The 14,620-nt window shown below is 44.2% G+C and overlaps 1 protein-coding gene across 5 annotated transcripts in view; it reads right to left on the bottom strand.

The window, feature by feature from the left end:
- The window catches only part of ZNF407 (zinc finger protein 407), a 452,537-nt gene extending 438,354 nt beyond the window's left edge, over positions 1-14,183 (bottom strand). The window contains exons 1-2 of one of the 5 annotated variants that reach the window (XM_075585488.1): positions 14,025-14,099; positions 1,658-1,810 (exon numbers count right to left, since the gene is read on the bottom strand). The gene's annotated coding sequence lies outside the window, so the exon portion shown is untranslated. Of the gene's footprint in view, positions 1-1,657; positions 1,811-14,024 lie in introns of all 5 variants that reach the window. The other 4 variants (XM_075585490.1, XM_075585485.1, XM_075585487.1 and 1 more) reach the window with 4 other exon arrangements.
- Positions 14,184-14,620: the final 437 nt, after the last annotated feature.

Raw genomic sequence — 14,620 nt, 5'->3', positions numbered from 1 at the left:
CTGAGAGACAAGTGCTGTCTAAAGGTTACCATGGTAACCCCAGAAGCAAGAATTTAATGTTTTGTTTTTTTTTAAACACTAGAAAAACATTAAAATGTTTTATTTAAAAAGAGCAGAACATGTTCAGGGGACAAGATGTCAACATTGTAGGAGCTAAAGTCCTAGGAGCATTGTTGCTAGAGTATATTTGTATACGTATTCTAGGTTTGCTAGTCTTATCTTGCACATAGGTATGTAGCGCCCAATACAGACATAGGTAAGATAGGGATAACTCCAGCTTGATTACGACATTTATCTGAGTTTAGTGAATAGCATGTGAATAAGTAATTAGCCGTTAAATCACCTTTTACATACAATAAAATATAGCATTAAAAAAAAACACCGACCTCAGCGCAGTAAAAAGCCCCTTACTGCTGATAACGCTTATGTTATGGCTTTACTAAATAGAATGTTAAAGTTAGCGTTAAATTCGTATAAAGTCAATTTTGTCATTTATTAACCGTAAGTGAATCTAGGCCAATTGAGTTCATTTAATTTGGATTACCAGCAAATGTATCAATCTGGTCATTTGAGTTTTCCCATCGGAGCGTGCATGTTTATTTTTCTTACAGATTTCTTCACCATACCGTACAATAGGTGTCGTGAACAATAGAAAATATTAAAGGCGCTAATCCCTAACCTCCAAGTGTAAACAATACTCTATTAAGTAAATATTCTGCAGCTTGGGTGAAAGGGGGAATCTCAAACCCCCAAAATGTGCTAGGGAAAAGGGAAAACACCCTGGCGCATGAATAAGGAACTGACGATTAACAGAAGCTCTAATGGTATACCAAGTTTCCTAAAGAATAAAAGCATTTAAAAAAAAAAAAAAAAATGGTCTAGGTGTAGACTTAGGAATAATGAACCCAGGACATGTATTGATTCGTGTAAGGATAATATTGGGAGGGTTAGATCAGTTTGTCACATCCAACCTGTTTGATACTCTTACAGATTTTGATAGTACACCTACTGTACACTAGAGAACAATGGGGCACGCAAACTTTCTAATCCAAGAAATCTGGGAGCTAGATATAAACATACATGAAATTTAAAAATGAAATCAAAGAAAGGAAACACCGAAAATATCAGAGAGACAAGCAGGATTATTGCCAAGATAAAGTCTATAGCTACAAACAGACCCGCCGGACGAAACCGAGAACTATTAACTACTCTTCATCAGAAATGGAAAATTCAGAATCTGATTCAGGTGGTAGTGAACATCCAGGAACAAGCACTGCACAGTCCTCAATCAGCAGTAGGTTACAACCTATGTCTGACAGAGATGCTGTTTTTTTAGAGGGAGCAAAATCCAAAAACCTACTAGAAGGGGAAAAAAGAAAATTAAGAGAAAGACGAGGCAAGCCAAGAAATCCATTTCATTAGGCACCAATAAACTCAAAATATTTAATTTGTCAGACCTGGAGCTATCTCCTACTGTATGCACATATCTATTCTGGAAAAGGGCTTGTCATTCTCACCATCTTGTGATTTCAAGCTCTTTGAATGGATCAAAGATCTCAATCTATTTTCCAGAAAATTATTGTTGCACAAGTTTCACATTAGGAATAAGAGAAAACAATTAGAACACAGAGACATGACCACCCAGGAGTATACTCACCTGGGAGATCTTGTTACACTCTTAAGTGATAACGAGCAAGTGAATCCATCTGTAGAAGGGCCCTTCACAGACTTAAGACCACGCAGTAAATTTACACCTCTCATGAATGTATGCCCGCAGGTAGAAGTCTTCACTGATTTAGTGACAAAAGACCTGGAGAAATTGAAACCCTGTCATTCACGGAAAGGCAACATAACTAACAGAGAGAAACAAGCACTGAAGGAACTGGTTACAAACCAGCAGATAACCATCAAACCTTCAGATAAAGGAGGTAACATTGTGGTTCTGAATACCAGTGATTATGTGATCGAAAATAAACGTATCTTAAAAGACAAACACACATACAGAGTTTTGGACAGGGATCCAACCAATATGTATAAACTGGAATTATACGCACTTCTCAGAGAAGGCCTAGATCATAAACTTATTGGCAAGAAAGAATATGAGTTCATGCATATTAAAACACCCACTGTAGCTACGTTCTACACGCTACCTAAGATCCACAAAAAACAGGAAAAACCACCAGGGAGACCCATAGTGTCTGGCAACAACAATTTGACAGAAAACACGAGTAGGTATCTTGACAAAATCCTACGGCCTTTTGTCTTGTCATTACCGTCTTATATCCAAGACACAAAGGACACACTACTTAGACTAAATGGGATTACAACTAGTGACGACACCTGGTTGGTAACCCTTGATGTCGAATCATTATATACTAGCATTTTGCACACTAGTGGTATAAAAGCATGTGAATACTTTCTGTCAACCAGACACTGTGGGTACATGGAACATAACAAGTTTGTGTTAAATCTCCTGACCTTTGTGCTAACTCATAATTATTTTCTGTTCGATGGCCTATTCTACCACCAGACCCAGGGTACAGCTATGGGGACGTCATGTGCCCCAACTTATGCCAACTTGTACCTGGGCTGGTGGGAGGCCACCATTGTCTTCACTGAGGAGAATGCGATATTTACTGAGTTCATAGATCTATGGCTCAGATTTATCGACGATATTATTCTTATTTGGAGTGGTCCAAAAAATATGTTAATTGACTTTATAAAACGTCTTAACATCAATACTCTCAATTTACGTCTAACCTCTGAGTATAGTCAGACTAAGATTACGTTTTTGGATTTAAGTATCACCATTGACCCTTTTCACAGTATTCAGACCACAGTGTTCAGGAAAATCACCTCAACCAATAATTTACTATTGGCTCAAAGTCAACATCCTGTCTCTCTAATTCGTGGCATACCAACAGGGCAATATTTGCGCTTAAGGCGCAATTACTCTAGCCTTCAGGAATTCAAAGTACAAGCAAAAGATCTCCAAAACAGATTCCTTGATAGGGGCTACTCCACAAAAAACTTACAAAAGGCATACAATAGGGCACTTTTAAGTAATAGAGACACCCTCCTCGGTCCTAATGTGAAAGCAACAGATAAAGTAATAAGGTGCATTGGTACCTACAGCCAAAGATGGCATGAGGTAAAACAGATATTCTCCAAACACTGGCATATTTTGAAATCTGATAGCGATCTATCCTCTGTACTAAATGACACTCCTAGCATTATAAGTAGGAGATCCAAAAATTTGAAGGATGACTTAGTACATAGTCATCATCATAATATACCCCCCAAAACATGGTTACCAAATCCACCGAAAGGCTGCTTCCGCTGTGGCAGCTGTAAGGCGTGTCAATACATACATACCACGAAAACATTTGACAGTCATGACAAGAGCAAGCAATTCGAAATAAGACACTTTGTGAATTGTAAAAGTTTTAATGTCATTTATTTGATCCACTGTAAGTGTGGATATAGATATGTAGGCAAAACCATACGCGAGCTGCGCAGACGTGTTTTAGAACATATCAACTCAGTTGTTAACAAAGCTGATACACCAGTAGCACGCCATGTTAATTTTAGACACAATGGGGATCCTAGCTGTCTTCAGTTCACAGGGATTGATCGCATCATTAATACCATCAGAGGAGGTGACATTGACCGTAGACTTCTGCAAAGAGAGGCTGAATGGATATACCGGTTAAAAACTTTGTACCCCATGGGTCTAAATGAGGGGTTTACGTTCACCCTTTCATTTAGTCAGTTGCCTACCCCAAATGATTTGTTCTGGTGCTTATACTTTTGGATGAATTGGATATTTTACTTACATTGCATAGAGTTTTTTCCTCTCCCCCCCCCCCCTCTTTTTCTACCTCTCTTCTGTCTAGTTCCCCTGAACACTGTGCTAACTATAGTATGATTAGATTCCCTAAACAGCATAGATAGATCATCGTTTATTATTTAATTATTATCTGTCTCAGTACCAACTCACATGGTGTGTTATGTTGTTTTATGTATTAGAGCGATAGCCAATCCATCCAGCAGTGATCCACCTGCCTGACAATGGGGTACCAGTCACAGTATTATACTGTCATTATATTACTGCGGTCTGTAATATATCATCTTGGTCATGTATTTAAACGCCTATTTCACCTAGTTATATCTATAATTATATATAGTAGCAATAGTGGCATACCAATCGGCGATCTGAGAACCGTTGTACATACTCTGCATTAATTACCTTTGTGCAGCAAAGGGTTAAACTACCTGATCCCCTTCACCTGCCCACTACTATTTAAGGGAGGAAGGCTCTCAGTCCCGGCATCCACCTGCCCCTGACGAAGCTCCGCCTGGAGAGAAACGCGTAGGGCGTGGCATTGTGGCGTGGTGACGTCACGTCGCGTTGAGCAGCTGATCTCAAGCAGCTGAGAGCTAGCAGGAGCGCCGTGACAGTACTGTGTACCGTGTAGGAGCCGGGTGAAGTAACGACACAGATAAGTAACATCCACACTCTCTGACACTAGTACAGGGACCCTGAGTAACTGTTGACAGCGATGTTAGAGCTGTGTTGCTTGCGAGCAAGCAACATTCATATGATAGTCTAGCGACTAGGGAATCCCCTCCAACGTGGCTAATTAGCCTGTGTTCATTGATTGTATTGATACATTTCCCATGTTGCAACCTCATATAGATACACTCACACGGTCACTATCTATAGGGACTCCCAGTACATGTTGAGAGCGATGTTGGAGCTCTGCTACTTGCAAGCAAGCAGCGTTTATATGTTAGGCCGAGTCCACGGTCCCTGCTGGCGTGCTGAGGCGCGCTGAGGCGCAGGGAAAACGGCTGCTTTCCCTGGCCTTGCGGTTGCTTACCGCAAGCGCTCTCAGCAGCCGTCAGGGGGCGGTCCGGGGGCGGGCGCGTCACTGGCCGGGGGCGGGCCAGTGACGTCACGGAGCTGGTTCGCCCTCATTGGGCGAACCGCTCACGTGACCGGCCTGTCTCGCCGGCAAGCGGGGGAATTTTAAATTCCCCCAAGACCTGCGCTTCCGCAAGCGCGCGTAAGCGCAGGTGAGCCCCTACTAAAGCCGCTCTAATTGCGGCTGTAGGGGCTCAGTGCTGAGCGGGAGCGCGCCTCAGCGCGCTTCCGCCAGCAAGCACGTAACATGGCCGAGGCCTTAGACTAGCTGCAGGGAATTCCCTTCACTTCTGTGTAACTAATTGTGTATACAATCCCTGCTCCCACGGCTGGCTTCTATTGTAGCAATACACAGTTATATATATATTATGTCTATGTTGGCGCTCCTCTAGCTGTTTCTAATTGTGATTACACCTCGCAAGTTGGGTTTTCATCTGTGATTCAATATATTAGGCAGGAGGTTATCCAGTGATTGGCGCAATACAGCTGAAATCTAGCAAAACACTATGCTATTTATTAGTGCTGCTGCTTGGGATCTTTAACATCAGCTCAACGTGTTTTAATAATATTTTATTATTATTTTATTTTTCACTTATTCACCTTGGTTTTTTCACTAAAGCTATGATAAAATTAAAAATGTTTATTGTGATGTGCACCCTAAATGTACTTCTTTGAATGTTCTAGTGACTATATCACATGATCATTCAACTGTTAAAACGATTAACCTCTGTACATAGGTAGCACTCATTTGTGTTATTTAACACTTGAAAAGTACAAATATTTAATACTGTTAAATCTACAGTGAGCAGTGTGAAACATCGTGTGTCTTTCTTTTTTAGAGAAGAATCGAACAGGACATGATTTGGGCCCAGAAAACTATACCTGTTATGGGATCACAGATGTAGCGATACCCCTCACAATGGAGAAAAAGAAGGGACGAGGGACCAGAGCAGGGGAGGAGGAAGAAGAGATCAATACGAGATACGCGAGAATGTATCAGACCTTACTTCTGAGCAAGGGACTTCATTTTGCCCCTAGCTCAAAACCTAAGACATTTGATTTATTTGTGGACTGGAGCAGTTTTATTTGTAAACTTATGCTTAAAATGGTATTTTTCTATTTATCATTCTAAAAACTTGACAAGTCTACCTAATCTTGATAAACGTGAACTTGACTGTATTGACAATCCCACTGAGCTTCTTGGTGAATCTGAAATTAACAGATTCACAGTGCTCTCTACTATTGGGTAGTTCTCCTGAAGTTGATTGGTTGAAGTGTCTAGATAGTTCCACTTCTAACGATATAGTTCATACACCTTTCAAACCTAAAACATTCTTGTATCCATATCGGTCTCCGGGCAATTATATAGACACCTTTTCTACACTTGTGCTTTGTGACTTGGTGGAGCTCTGCACGGTTTCTCGGTCTATTAAGGATAATTTGTAATTCGGAGAAAACATTGCAGTCAAACAACTTTTTGATATGGAGGGGTCATCATCAGACAAGCTGACGAGGGTGGTAGCATTGTGCTACAAGATAAAGATGTTTACATCTGAGGCCCTACGACTGCTTTCTGATGACGACTTCTACGCCACTTTCCAGGGATCCTAATCTTGCATATCAAACCTTGCTTTGCTCGCTCCTTAATGAGGCTCTTGTTAACAAAATTATTACCAAGGATGAATATAGGTATCTTTACCTGACTAATGTGACGGTTCAGGGGATTCCTTCCCCTCCATGTGTCCCTGGCGCTGCGCTCCCTCCTGCCTCATGTCCCTTCCTCGCCTCCCTGTTCGGTTCTCCCTTCCTCCTCCCGCATCCATCTGCGGCAGTCCCTGACGCTCTCCCGGCGTCTGCCCGCGTTCCCCGCAGGGCACGCGCGTCTTTTCACTCTCCCGTTTCCCTTCACAGCCTCCCTCTGCTCCCGCTCCGGTCCCCTTACCTCTTGCAGACTCCCCTCCGGTTCTCCCCCCGCGCCTCTTGACACAGCCTGTGCGCGCGCACTCTAACCTTAAAGAGGGCGCGCGCACACGCTCCTCTTGTAGGCCTTCCCAGACCCCTGGCTCCTCCTCTCAGGCTATCTCCCTCTCTGGCTCACCTGTCTCCTCCTCCTCTCCTTCTCACCTATCCCTGCTGTCTCTCACTTCACCCTCTGCTCCTCCTCTCTCTCCCATTGGTGTTCCCTCCTTTATAAACCCTGTCTGTCCTCTCACTCATTGCTCTGCATAGTTCTTTGAAACCTCTGTGTGTGCAGTCCTATGCTTGGCTCTCCTGTGTTTTCCAGCTTCTGTTCCTGCTCCTGCTTACCCCTGGCTTGACCTGTGCTTGTACTGGATTACCCTGCTCTCTGCTGCCCTTGAACCCTGCTTACGGACACGACTTTGCTGACTTCTGTTATCCCTGGACTCTGGCTTACGAACATTACGATCCTGCTCTCTATACCCCTGGACTCTGGTACACGGACATCACTATCCTTACTCTGAATCCCAAAGCGTTGCAAGTATTAACTAACCATCTTTCTACAGGCCCGGCAACGCCATACCACACTCCGGGCACGCCCTCACTGCTGTGGGTGCGTGGTAAAACCCTTCCAACCTCAGTACTGGGGACTGGCCAGGTCTGCGGGCATACAGGCGTTACAACTAATCCCTGTATACCTATTTTATATTGTTTACCTTAGGCCGCGCTTATAGTGCCAGCAAAGGCGACCGATGACGTCAGCTGTCGCCGTCACGAAAGTTAAAATTCAAATTTAGGCCATGTCGCTGGCTACAAGGAAAGTGACGTCAGAAAAGGAGGGCAGAGGGATGGAGAAGATCCTGATTGGCCACCAGGGGTCATCATCGTCGAAAAAAAATCAAATATCAGTGACTACCCGATTTTTGGTAGCACTGTCGCTCCGTCGCCATTGTGTGCACTATAAGCACCGACGACGGTGACAATGCATTTGTTTTGACGCGACTGTCGCGTCGCTGTCACTATAAGAGCAGCCTAAGGTTCACAAGAGCCTCAAACCCACCAGGTTGGCCCATCATTTCGGGGGTGGAGTCGATGATGTCAAACATGTCTACGTATGTTAACCATATGTTGTCGGATTACGACCTCCAGGACACGTTGCATGTCATCGACTCCATCTCAATTGAATGGAAATCTACAAACAGATGGGGCACCTGTGACGTTCAAGCTCTTTACCCATGTTTAGAGCACGTCAATGGTCTAGGGGCATCGAGCAAGTTTTGAGAAGTGATGATAAATTGCCCTCCAGTCAACAAACCTTTCTGCTCTCTATGATTAAGTTCATATTAGAGCACAATTATTTTTTATTTGATAACTCGTTCTACTTCCAGACCTGTGGTACGGCCATGGGTCCAGGTTCGCCCCAAGTTATGCCAACCTCTACATGGGGCATTGGGTGGCAGAGCATGTTTGGAACAAGGCTGGGCTTGAGCCAGGCCTGGTATACTATGGCCGCTACATTGATGACATCCTCATCTGGGACGGCGGTGAGAGCGAGCTCATTCATGCCCTTATTGGGTTTGACCAAAATGACCTAGGCCTTAAATTTACCTTTTCCACACACTGCCCCCAGAAGGGCTAAAATAATGAGGTTGTTGAAACATGTTATATAAAGTTGGGGTGTGACGGGAGGGAACCAGGTACCCTACGGTTTCAGGGGTAACCAGAGGGCTTAAACCTTTATTAGATAGCCTGGTTACCCCTGAACCCGTAGGGTCCCTTGTACCTTCATAAGCCAGGGATCGGGGATAATACATGTTGGAGAATAAAATGACCCTGATTTTTCCTATTTCATGTTCCCTGTACCCCAGACTCATAAAGCTTTCTGTGTATGAGTTTTAGGTGGGATATTTGGGTAAGAATGCACTTCTTTTGTTTGCAGGAGTTCGGAAATAGGGGCTACCGGTAGTACCTCAATTCTACCTGACGTGCAGGCATGATGTGCCGGTACGCGAGTAGAATTACACTGGGCTGCCCTGTGTCCCCCAGACTCCTGCTTTCCTAGACCCAATATCCCAGTCCTATATCCAGTACAGACATGAGTCTCCCCAAGGTCCCCAATGTATTAAAACATGTGTTTCAATATTTTATACATTTGTTATAAGGCTCTATGTAGCTTGCCTGGACGATCAGTTACGGTGCCAGCAAGTCTACATAGGGTCCGTGGTACAAAAGGGAGAGGCTGTGTGTGAAAGCACCTGGTGAGCAATAAAAGGAGAATGGCCAGGTTTGGACTACAAAAGGGACACCCTTTTGTCAGTGGCAGACCTGGTGGACCCGGCCCAGCAGGAGGCAATGAGTTAGTCAGAGAAGATGCAGCCATATAGTCTGATCCTCTTGGCTAAAATCATATTTCCGACTCACCCGGCTTTCGAGCCTCTGACACACCTACTCCCCTGACATCAGCCGAGGGTCGAGACCCTCTATTGGCTGGCGGGGAGGGATTTCCCTTCTCTGATTGGCTGCTCCTTCCCCCCGCCGTTCTGGGGATAGCCCAGCAAAGCGTATGTAAGGTGCAGACCAGGAGAGAGAGAGAAGCGCAACCAGTCAGGAATCGATGAAGCTACGGCGGGCTTTTCAACGTTGCTGTTTCAAATAGCAGAGCAACCGGCTTCGTTTTGAAGCCTGAAAAGTTTGCCTCACAGAGACCAAGTCCCGTCTTTTGCGGCCAATTTCTCAAAATCGAACTAGCGGTTGCGGTCAGAATTTTCGGCTGGATTACTGTTCAGTACATACAGAACAAGGTTCTGTTTGGGGTAAGCCCATGCAAGTGGGCGCCCTGCACCTAGGAAAGGTAGATCTCAATCCCCAGACCCCCGTAAGTGTGTATATATTTCTGTATTTCTGTGTATTTCCGAGGTCTTCTCCAAATAAACCTAATTTTAATTTCACTGCATTGTTTTGCCTTGTTACTGATCCTGTTACAGATCCTTTAAATATAAATGTATAGGTGTTAAAAGACCTGGTCTATCGTGACAGGGGGCCCTGGATAGATTACATCTGTTAAACAAATCTAAATCCAAGAGCAAAACCTTTGGTGAGAGTAGAATGTCTGGCTCTCTCAATACTGAGAAACCCACCCATGGCTCCATCAAATTCATCACCAAATAAAATGGTCATTCCAATAAAATTATCTAAGTTCTCAATAAATATTGGAATGTTTTACTTTGTGACCCACATTTGGGCCATTCACTTAACAAAACTACATCTGTAATTCTTCACACGGTCACCAGCATCAAAAATATTCTGCCCCCTAGCAGGTTGAGACCATCCAGGGGTTCTAGTTCGGCCCTTATTGCAGCCACCAGTGTTAATCACATATGTGGTAGACATCAGTGTCTAACATGTAAGCATAGTGCGCTGCGCGATTCTCCTCATTCTCTCATGGTACTGTTTTTCCTGTCAAAAGTTCCATTCATTGTTTAACCACGCATGTGGTTTATGCCCTTTCCTGTACTGTGGTATTCAATGTAAAGGACGTACCAAGTGTCCTCTATGTGTAAGGTTTCATGAGAACAGATGTACTCTCCTTAAAGGAAACCCTGAACACAGGATGAAAAGTGTCTGGGAAAACTATCATTCCAAAGATCCTGCCAGTTTGACTGTTGCAGGTTTGGAACACATTCCTGCATCCAAACTGGGAGGTGATCTGTTGAGGTCTCTCTATATTCGTGAATCCTTTTACATTTACAATATGGGGACACTTGCATTCAGGCCTTAATGATACTAGCATTCTGGTATAACATGGTCTTAATGATACTAGCATGCTGGTATAACAACATGACCTTCAAATACAATGTAATTATCTGGCACTTGGTTCATTCACTAATAGTTCTCCTTGTTGTGTGTTCCTCATCTCCCAGCCTATGATTCACTTTATAGCAATCATTGTCCTTCAACTGGAATTTATTGCTTCTTTTTTATTGTCCTCTCTGTATTTATCATTTAGTATTCATCATTCATTATATATGTTTAGTTATGTCTGACAATAATACTGTGGTACTAATATCATCTGTAAATTGTCTAGCACAGCCTGTTTGTTTAATGTGTATTTCCACCATTAACTATGTAATTTTCATGCTGTACATTGATTGGCCAATAGAATGCAAGCATTGTGGGTTGCGTTGCAACCTAGAGTATTTAAACCCTCACCACGGACCAATCAAATATCCCCTGAACTCACGTTGTGATGAAACGCAGCTGATGCGGAAGTCACCACACTTGGAGAGGTCGGACACTACTCAATATGCTTGGTTTAATATACCGGCGGGGTCCACAGATCCTATCTCCTGGAGGCTCTCTGTGGATTCCTGCTCTACCTTGGTGCTGCTGTTGATGTCCTCCAGCTGATGTCCTGCACGCTATACGGCGCCCGTTAATGAAGAGAATTTTCTCTACATGCGAGTTTTTAACTCAAATATTGTGAGTGTAAGTCCTAGAGGCTTTTTTATTAAAACGGTTTAGATATTGGAATTACACTATGGAGCCTGCGCTACTTGTTCTTTTCGTATATATTCAATTTTATTAAAGAAAAAAATAAGCGCAACAACCCTGCTGTACAGTACAGGTGTGTCACTGTTTGTTTACATGCTGCTGCAGCCTGCACATCATATGTTGTGGGCCACACTGCCCACATGGCTCTCGCTTCTCCCTTCTGTTTAGACCCTCATATAGGCAAGATTGGAGGCGGGGGGAGACTGAGGGAGGCGGGGCAGTGACGTCGCTGGGCCAATTGCCTGCGACGCACCGATGTCAATGTCACCGACGTCACGGCGCCGTGACGTTGACGCTGCTCCGCGCTGATTATTTTTTTTCAGCCGACAGCGCTCTGAAAAACAACTTGGCTCTCGGCTGAAAAATCCAGCGCCTCAGCATGCCTGCGGACGCTCGTGTGAGCCCCCTCTCAAGGCATCCTCTTTGAGGATGCAGGGGCTCAGCGCGGAGCGTCCGCACGGCTCAGCGCGGCCTGTCCTTCTATGGACTCGGCCTTACACTGTATCGCCTGCTAGAAAATATTTGTGCCGCGAACCCCCCTTTTGAAGTGAAACTTCTTTTATGGCACCTACAGAGTTTGGATAGGAAAAATATCTTGTGTTGTAACAAAAAAGCATGACGCAAGTGACATCACGCTACAGATGGGCCCGCGCATGCACATACCTCCCAATTCCAGGCCGCACAGAGGTTGTAAGCAGCGCATACGCAGAAGAGGTTGCTGGCCGCTCCACACATGCGCAATACCACCCTTCACCTCCGCCGAACGACCACCGTTTTCTGCGCATGCGCCGAATGGCCACCATCCCCCTACACATGTGCAACATCAGCCGTTCTTTTCTAAATTAGATTATTGCTAACAGTTTGAGCCCGTGGGGATCACACACAGAAAAGGCCCCAAGCTGCACCATAGTGTGTGCAGACAGGCTAGATAGTATAGAGGTCAATCACTGCAGGAGCTTCCCACGTTACACTTGTCATGCCTTGTCACTGTGGATGCAAAGCATTGTGAGCTGCTACATCACCCAAGCAAAGATGCAATTTGGGGCTTTACTTAATGAGCAGTCCCCACACAGGCTATGGAACCCAGTATACTGCTTTACTACAACATTACAAAAAATGTTTTGTATTCCCTTGGAGACGCCTCATTACCCCCTAGGGTTTCCAAATTCCTTGTTGGGAAACACTGCTTTAAAAAGTGTTGATTGCAATGGAAAAAAATTGTCCTTACTGCTTTCGTTTGACAGTTGGTAACCCTAATACAGGTTGGCGGTGGAAGAATATGGGCTCTATGTATCAAAGCAATTTGAGCAAAACTGGGGTATTTTCACCCTGCACCTATGTCCCAAAGCATTTTGCCCCTACTGCTGCAATTTGCACCTTTGGTAGTGTCAGTAGGAGGAGTTACATGGCGCACAGATTATAATGCAATATACTGCAGTCTGCGCCATTTTAAAAATCCTCCAAGTTTTAAGTGGTTCAAGTCGAACATGCTGCATCAGACATGAGAAACGTTACATACAGTATGCTGCAAATCTGCTCAAAAAAAAAAAGTAACAGTGCATCAAAACAGACTTTTCTTGACCCTCTTGTAGTGATATTTATTACCCAACCTAGCTGTTACCCTAGAATTAAATTAAAACCTGAGACATTACAGGGAAAGGAGCATACAGAACATGTATAATGTATACCGGACACGTGAATTATGCACATCCTACTCTATTGCACTCCATTTACGAAGATCAATAAACAGAAGAGAAAAAAACTCTGAGCTGGGGCTAGTTGTCAGATATTATTATAGTAGACATCTCTGGCTTCCTCCTGTACAGTATATGCAACTTAACTTCTTGGCGTTTCATAACAACCCCCCCAAGATAACACTTATAGGAGAATAGGAGTAAACCTAATCACATGGGCCAGTGTCAGGGAGCTGTAACACCTCCATGTTTATCAGCTCTGTCCCACATGGCAGGGCGGCAACAGTGTGAGTTATGAACAAACACATCTCTCTCCAACATGGATTTTTTTTAAAATATATATATATATATATATATATATATATATATATATATATATACATATACACACACACACACACACACACACACACACTTGAGAATAGAATTGCAAGAATCACTGTCAGAGAAAGTGAAAAACATTATTATATCTAGTGGGTCCTCAATTGCTGCAATAATCCACAAATGACGTCACTCCGCGATAAAGCCCATGGAGACATTGTCACCATTACGTCATCCAACACGATCTATAAAAATCGTTGGTCAAATAAAAAAATAAAAAACAGATGGAGAAACCCCGAGCGCGACAGGCGGCGCTCCTCAGCGAATCAGAAGACAGCCTGTCCGGGGCTGCTGCTGCGGTGACCTCCTCCCCCCTCCCCTCTTCATCCACACAGCAGAAAACGACGGCAGCGCAGAGGCCCAAAAAGCCCCAAACTGGCAGAGGGCCCGGCCGCGGAACAAAGAAATGGAGCTCAACCCCAGCCAGTACTTCCGGATCAAAGCAAAGTCTCCCTGACCGCCTGGAACTGATCGGCTGGTGAAACCCGGGTCCCGTATCGCTTTTTACTTACCTCGCAAGGGAAAGCCTCCGCGTCCGCTCGCGATGATCTTGGGCACCAGTGGCCTGCCGTAGAAACGGTGACGTCCGCGTCACTCTGAAAGCGAGGCACGCAACGCCAGAGGGGCGGGCGGGGTGTCACGTGGCTTCTGGTTTCATTTGGGCGTATCAAAACTTGAAAGCGGACACTGTGTGCCGCGCGCTGTGTTTTCAGTTGTGATGAGGAGCTCGAGCTGAGCGGTTAGGTGGCGGGTGTACATGGGTTGGGGGCTGACCGTTATAAATGACGGGTTTGAATTCCGCTGCTAGATTTGCCAGATTAGGGGTTTGTTATATTTATAACGCAGCTAGGTGATGGCCCCGGGAAGTGTGTCATTAGGGTCATGTGACTACATATCCTGCTTTATACGGATCTGTCACAGTTTGTGATAAAAAAAGAAAAAGTACAGTATTAAAAATGTGTTCATATCATCAAACATATTTTGTCTTAACTAAAAGTTCACTTTTTTTCTAGAGCATCCTCTCACAGTCTCTCTCATATCTCGCTGTATACACATCTCTCACATGAATATAAACCAGTAATAACACACCTTTCACTTCAATATAAGC

The sequence above is a fragment of the Ascaphus truei genome, chromosome 2, assembly GCF_040206685.1.
Source record: "Ascaphus truei isolate aAscTru1 chromosome 2, aAscTru1.hap1, whole genome shotgun sequence".
Taxonomy (NCBI): domain Eukaryota; kingdom Metazoa; phylum Chordata; class Amphibia; order Anura; family Ascaphidae; genus Ascaphus; species Ascaphus truei.
This window is presented reverse-complemented; position numbering and strand designations above follow the sequence as displayed.